Here is a 7,966-nt window from a genome sequence, read left to right on the forward strand (position 1 = left end):
ACATAGAGCTGCTGTCAATGTTGTACAAGTTTTTATTTGAAACCCTATTTCAATCCCTTTTCATATGTACATTGGGTTGGCCAGAAAATTCATTCAGGTTTTTCCCATAAAATGGTATGGAAAAACTCATACAAACTTCTTGGCAAACCCAGTACCTAGGAAGGATTTTACTGAGTTATATAGTAATTCCATGTTTAACTTTTTGAGGAAACACCAAATTGTTCTCCAAAACACTGTACCATTTTACATTTCCACCAGCAACGCACAAGGGTTCCAATTTCTCCACATCCTTCCTAACACTTGTAATTTTCCTTCTTTTAAAAATTTCATGTTAATGTATGGCAAAACCAATACAGTATTGTAAAATAAAATAAAGTAAAAATAAAAATAAAAAAAAAAAAAGAAAAGAAAAACAGGAAAAAAAAAAACAACAAATGCACGTGGGACCAACTAATGTTCTTGCATCCTCTGTATTCTGGCTCCATCCTCCAGGCATTATTGATCTCCATTATATTTTAATTAAAGCATTTCTCTCTCAAAAAATAAATAAAAATAAATAAAAATAAAAAATAAAAATGGCCATCCCAGTGGATGTACCATCTCATATCACATACCCCAAGTGGTGTCTCAGTGTGGTTTTCATCTGCGTTTCTTCACTGACTAAAGACCTTTAGCATCTTTTCATGTGTTTATTGGCTATTTGGATTTTTTTTTGAGAAATGTCTGTTAATTCTATTATAAGTCATTTATCCATTTAAAAACTGGATGGTTTGCCTTTTTGTTGCTGAGTTGTGAGTTCTTTATATATTTATATATATATATATATATTCTGGACCTTTCTCAGGTATATGATTAGCAAATATTTTCTCTCAGTTTGGCATAGTCTTCCTGTTAATTGTCCTTTCATTTTCTTGATAGTATCTTTTGATGCTGGGAAGTCTTAAATTTTGTTGAAATCAAATTTATCTATTTTACCTTTTGTTGCTTGTACTTTTGATGTCATATTTATGAATCCATTGCCAAACAATTGCTAAAATCATGAAGATTCTCCTGTTTTCTTCTAAGAGTTTTATAGTAGTAGGCCTTAAATTTAGATCTTTGAATCATTATGAGTTAATTTTCATGCATAGTGTAAGATAAAGGCCCAACCTCATTCCTTTACATGTGGATATCTACTTGTCCCAGCACCATTTGTCAGTGAGACTATTCTTTTCCCATTGAATAGTCCTGTTAATCTTGTTGAAAACTGATTATAAAACTCTTATTCTCCACCCTCCTCCAAAAATAAAATCACGCTCTCCAGTTTTTCCTGCCAGGCTTTCTGCAGGTCCCTTTTCGCTCCAACTTTTATTTTTGTTCCCCAGGCGGCAGCAGCAACATGTTCATTTGTTTTCACTGTTTTTGAGGACCTCTAGGCACTGCATTCTGTGGCAGAGGTCTGAGTTAGGCTAAACAAGGGGAAGACCCTGGCAGAAATCTTGGGGAAACCCCAATTACGTCAGAACAGAGAAACAGAATCCCATGGGAACAAGCTGCTTTCTGCTGTTTCTGATATTAGATACCCACTCTGATGAAATGGAGGCTGTCATCTTCAAAAACGTCTCCATGCCAGAGAAGAGGTGGAACTAGGTTAAAATACCACAAAGATCTCTTACCCTGTTTCAGTGGCTTTCTCTGGTGACTAAGCTTTTGGTTGCTAAAAATCTTCATCTATTTTTCTGAGTTCTAAAAAGTTGATTCCAATATGTTGTTTTGTCACCAAACTTTTAGTGTTTCTTGAGAGGGATGCCTCCTGGAGGTCCCTACCCTACCGTATTTTCTGATATCCCCCTATCCTATGTATTTAACTTGCATATTTAATCTAACAATCTGACAGAGTTCACTTCTCTCTCAGAAATATAAGGATTTTAGAGTGTTTTCACTCTAATCACATCCCAACCAACTTATTATAGGCTATTTCTCCCCATTATTCTAGTTCATGGCTGCTGCAAAATTCTGTGGTAATGATAATATCAATGAGGATGATAATGATTGTCACTGTTTCATAAAGCAATGTATAATTTTTTTTTCTCTCATTTATTAGCATAGCTCCCCATCATTCCACTGTAAATCATACAACCTCCAGACCTGTATTCTCCAGCACGATAGCCCCTAGTATAGCGTGGCTAATGCCCTTGAAATGTGGTTAGTGAGACTGAAGTGTTAAATTTTTTTGTTAATTTTAATTATCTTAAATTTAAATTAGAAAAACAAAATAGTTGTCTATTAAACACAATTTATTGTTTTGATTGGGACTATGTTTTACTTTAAATGTTAGCATTAGTATCTCAATGTGTTGGTACAAAATACACACTAGATATCTAAGACATGGTGAAAAAATTGATGTGAGTGATCTCATCAGTTTTTAAATATTGATTTCATGTTAAAATGATCATTTTTAGTAATTATCTTAAATACACTATTTTTAAAATTATTTCACCTGTTTGTTTTTAATGGTCTTAATCTGGCTACTTGGAACTATGAAATTACATATGTGATTCTCTTGGTAGTTTTGTCTGAAACAATATGATTTTTCATCTCTCTGATAAATATATATATATATATATATATAATTTAGAATTTCCATTAGTGAAGATTTTTAGGTAATAAACTCTCTTTTGTCTAAAATGCCTTAATTTCACTTATGTTTTTCAAAGGTAGCTTCTGTGGGTATAGAATGCTATATTAATTTTTTTTCAGCACATTGAAGATATCATTCTACTGTCTTTTGGCTCCTATCGTTACTTTCAGCAGGTGAACATTCAGCCTAATTGCCATTTCTATATTAGTCATTACTCATTAGCCTCTGAATGATTTTAAGATCTCCTTCATGTTCTCCTGTTTCACTGTTGTGGTCTCCATAGGTATGGATTTTTTTTTTTTTAATCTTGCTTGGAGTAGGTTGGGTTTCTTTGATCTGGATTTTAGTGTCCTTCAGTAATTCTGGAAAATTCAAAGAAATTATCCCTCTAGAGAGATCTCTTCTCCATTCTTCCTATTATCACCTTCCTGAACTCTAATGGTCTAATCAAACCCATTAGACCATTTCTTTATAAGTTTCATACTTTTAAACTTCCCTTTCATATTTTCTGTCTCTTTATCTCTTTTGGCTACATTTTGTCAATCTATTGCTTGATTATCATCAAATATATTTATTCCCACCATTAAACATTGTAATTCTAGAAGTAATGTTAGGTTCTCTTTGGTCATTCTTTGCTCATGTATTCAAGCTTCTCTTTGAATTCTTTGAATAAATTAATTATAGAATTTTTAAAATATTCTGATACTATCAGTATCTCATGTCTTTGCAGGTTTAGTTCTACATCTGATATTTCTACATATTTTCACTCATGATAACTTTTTTTCTTTGAATGTATTTCATGACATTTTTGTGTAGATTGCCTTATTTCTGGAAACTTATCTGTAGGAATTTTTAAGGTTCAAGTTGAATTCCTCAAAGAGGATTTTCACTTGCTTTTTAATTTCATTTGGATTTTTCATTTTTTTTAATTTGGATTTTCATTTTTCATTTGCCAGTCACTTGGCAAAATTAACCCAGAATCACTTTAGTTTTTCTATTTAGGGATTTTAAAAAAAAGCTTTATACAGTGGTATAAATTTACAACAAAAACCTACATGTTTGTTGGTTTATGGCTAAAAAGTTTTAGGAGAGGATTTTTCCTTCTCTACCAAATGCAATCTGAATTAGGGGAATTTCCTGGCTTTCTCTTTCTATGTGATGTAGTTATTTCTAATTCGTATCCCCACTGACGGAGAAAGCAATGGCACCCCACTCCAGTACTCTTGCCTGGAAAACTCCATGGACAGAGGAGCCTGGTAGGCTGCAGTCTATGGGATCTTGAAGAGTTGGACACGACTGAGTGGCTTCCCTTTCACTTTTCACTTTCACACATTGGAGAAGGAAATGGCAACCCACTCCAGTGTTCTTACCTGGAGAATCCCAGGGATGGGGGAGCCTGGTGGGCTGCCGCCTACGGGGTCGCACAGAGTCGGACACGACTGAAGCGACTTAGCAGCAGCAGTAGCAGCAGCAGCAGCATCCCCACTGAGGAAACAGCCGTGGAGTTCAGTTTACCTCAGATCCCTTATTAGGTTCCTAATTCACTTGGACCCAGGACCCAGGACTCAATCTTCAGTTTCCTGAGACTCCCATGCAGAAACTGGGGCAAGATCCCCAGAGGAGCCGCAGAAACTCTCAGGGCATTAGCCAGTTTTGGTGTTCCTTTCCTCTTAGGACTTCAAATTCCAATGAGGTTTGAGGACCTACAGAGTCTTTGCTTTTGTACCAGTTCAGTGATATGCTAAAAATAATACTGTATCCGGAATTTTAGTTCTTCTAATCAGTGGATCATTCAGGGTATCTTGTCTGTCATAATGTTAGAAAAGGAAATGGTCTTTTGTTCCATCCTTATGTTTTCCATTCCATCTTTTACTTCTCAGATATTTTGAACGTAATGATTTTATAGTTTGCATCCAGTGCTTCTCATATCTGAAATTCTTGACAGTCTGATTCTTTTTTATTTAAAACTCTTTGTAAACTTCTTTTCTTTTTAGGGCTGTGCTGAGTCTTTGTTGCTGCTCACAGGCTTTCTCTACCTGTGGCAAGCAAGAACTACACTCTAGCTTGGTGTGCAGGCTTCTCGTTGCAGTGACTTCTCTTGTTGTGACGCATGGGCTCTAGAACGTGGGCCTCAGTAGCTATGGGATGCGGGCTTAGTTGCTCCATCATCTGTGAGATCTTCCTAGACCAGAGATGAAACCCACGTCTGCTGCACAGGCAGGCAGATTCTTATCCACTGGTCCACCTTGACAGGCTAACTCTGTGTGATGTGCTGCTGCTGTTTCTGTTGCCCCTTGCTCCCAGAGTCTTGTTTTCTCATGTGTTTTGTAAGTTTGAATTGTGAAGTCAGCTTACCAGGGCTTTATATGTAAGAACACAATGAGAGAGGCATCCTTCTATGCAATATGAATGCTTTTCTCTTTTAGTAGTGCAGCCTTTAACCTTATGTAAAATGAGGAACTTAAGCTACTTTTACTTGCTTTCCTTCATTCAATTAAAAAATATTTCATGAATATTTATCATAATTCCTTAGTCACTGTTCAAGTTGTGAAAAACAAGGATAAACGTCTCTCCCTTCTTGGAGTTTAAGGGAGACAGATAGGTAATAAACAAATAAATAAGCAAATGACCATTTTTCATTGAGTCAAAGAACATTTTTTTTCATAATTTAAAATCTTGGAAATCAGGATGCTTCTTACAATGGGTGATATATTTAATTGGCCATGCTTTGAGGGTAGAATCATTTTAAAATGTGAACCTTTATAATTAATAATATTTTACATTAAATGAAGTTTATGTCAAATGTCAAATGGTGATAAATACTATGGAGAAAAAGAAAGCAGAGAAGGGAGATGGGAATTTCTGGAGAACTGTTCCATTTATAAGTAGGATGGTCAAAGGAAGTATTCCTGAGAAGGGGACTTTTGAGTGAAGAGCTGAAGGAGATGAGACAGTGAGTAAGACCACTCAAATACACTGCTTCACTTTCACGACTGTTGTTCGTATGAATTGTGTGAAGATGCTCACAAACATGCTCAGTGCCCGCATGTTCAGTGCCCGCTGCAAAAGGGAAGAAAATGAGGACATAGCAAGTTGGATTAGTGGGCCCTTTGCAGCGATCCAGGTGTGCGTTGAAAGTGCCTTGGTGGAGAGGGTGAGAAAGAATCAGGGTCTGGGTGTATTTGCAGGTATGACAGGCCTGTGAGCTTTGCTTGGGGAGTAAATTCAGTGCATGAGTGAAAGAGCAGAGCCAAGGATGTGTCTAAGTTTTAGGGGCCTAAGCAATTATCCTCACTCCCCTGTTTGTTTATATCGTCTGGGGTTTAAAACCCAAAATACACATTTAAAATTACTTTTTAATAGCCTACATTTTCTTTAAAGTACTCTCGCTTATATATAGACTCAGTTTAGTAACCAAATTTATTGTGTTCACCCAACATTAAGTTAAACTGGTTTTAGTTCTCATCTGCTTTATTATTATCCCAGGGTTCTTGATTTCAAGGTATCTTTTGAACTGTGTCCATGCCTGACCTCTGTCCACAATGTTCGACGCTGTATTTTAGTATTTACAGCTTCCAGCTGGCTATGGGGTGGGCTAACTCATTCTCACTGCCGTGGTGTAAGCAGCGAGAACGAGGACAGTGACGCTCTGATTTTTCTCCATCTATCCACATGGTGGATAGGGAGCTGCTTAGTTTTCTGCTTGGTATAAACTTTGTGTTTATGAACCAGAGGAAACACAGAGGTTGGAGATGTGTCCTCTGTCTGCTCTTTTCTGGTTGTGTCACAGGGCTTGGTCACTGGTGTGATCTCTCAGTCCAGTTTCATTGGCCTGGCAGGGAATAATTTTCCCCGAGCCTGGAAGCAGAGAGACTATCAGCATTTGTTTCTGGTGTTCCTGTTTCCTGCAGTCTTGTCCCATGCCTTCATATGCCTTCATTGTCTAGTGGGACGATGGTACAAATGAGTGTCAAGGATGGTCTGTTGGGCATTATTGTAAGTGAGAGTTCAGAGCCTTTGCATTTAAAACTAATAGAGCAAGCTGCCTTAGTTGAAAAGGACCAGCTGAGAATAACTTAACCTATTAAAAGGACTTTATTTTCATCAGACTCAGCAAGGTTCTGACTTGTAATAATATTTCAAAATTTCGCTATTACCTACACATACAATTATCACAGGGAGTACTTGTAGGGAGTTATGCTTTATATGACATCGTATATAACAGCCTATACATTTGTCCTCAATAGCTTTCTTTTGTGTTTGGTTGATGCAGAATTTAAAAGCAAAGCCATCCCTATACATGCAAGACCACAACCTGAAAGCTAACTAAAGCATATTACGTTCACGTAGACTCAGAGAACTAAGAAGCTTATTCAGATATTTAGGGGATAACATAAACTGTCTGATAATGTGGTCTGCAGGCAGTACCTGGATCTGCCTCAGATATTTTGCACATTGTCATGTTGAGGTGTATTAATATATTTAAGAATTTATGAGCTCCTTACAGATTTTGGTAGAATAGCAAGAGACACTGGCTTTGTGCACTTCCTAAAATAACATCTCTAAGAATACTGCTTTTATAGTATGTACATAGGAACAGTCCATAGCTATATATTTCTGAATGTACTTCTATGTTATATATAGGAACACCTCAGAGATGTTGTGGGTTGGGTTGCAGATTACCACAATAAAGAATGTATCACAATGAAACAAGTCACACAAATTTTTTCACATAAAAGTTACATTTATACTCTTCTATAGTCTATTAAGTGTGCAACAGCTTTATTTCTTGAAAAACAACGTACATACCTTAATTTAAAATATTTTATTGCTAAAAATTATTATTTTAGCCTTCAGACAGTCATAATCGTTTTCCTGGTGGAGGGTCTTGTCTCGGGGTTGATGGCCGCTGACTGATCAGGTTGGTGGTTGTTGAAGGTTGGGAGGGCTTTGGAAATTTCTCAAAATAAGAGAACAATGAAATTCACTACATCAATTGACTTTTCCTTTCACGAATGATTTCTCTGTAGCATGTAATGCTATCCAACAGCATTTTACCCACAGTAGAACTTCTTTTCAAACTAGAGTCAATCCTTGGTAGGTTCAGCTCCAGGAGGGAGAGAAGATGCTTCATGGCTCCTTGTCCATCTAATTCCACATCTGCCCAGATCAGCAGTACACTTGGCAGGAGATGGCAGAACTTACTCTGCAATAACCATGGAATCCCGATGACAGTCCTGAGCTGCCTCCATTCATATTCTATATCAGGCCTCTCTCTGATGCCTCTTACAAGAAGCTTCGCCAGTGCCCCTGTGTTACCTATGATCTGCTACAAATCCTTTGCAC

The sequence above is a fragment of the Budorcas taxicolor genome, chromosome 5 (assembly GCF_023091745.1).
Source record: "Budorcas taxicolor isolate Tak-1 chromosome 5, Takin1.1, whole genome shotgun sequence".
Lineage (NCBI taxonomy): Eukaryota > Metazoa > Chordata > Mammalia > Artiodactyla > Bovidae > Budorcas > Budorcas taxicolor.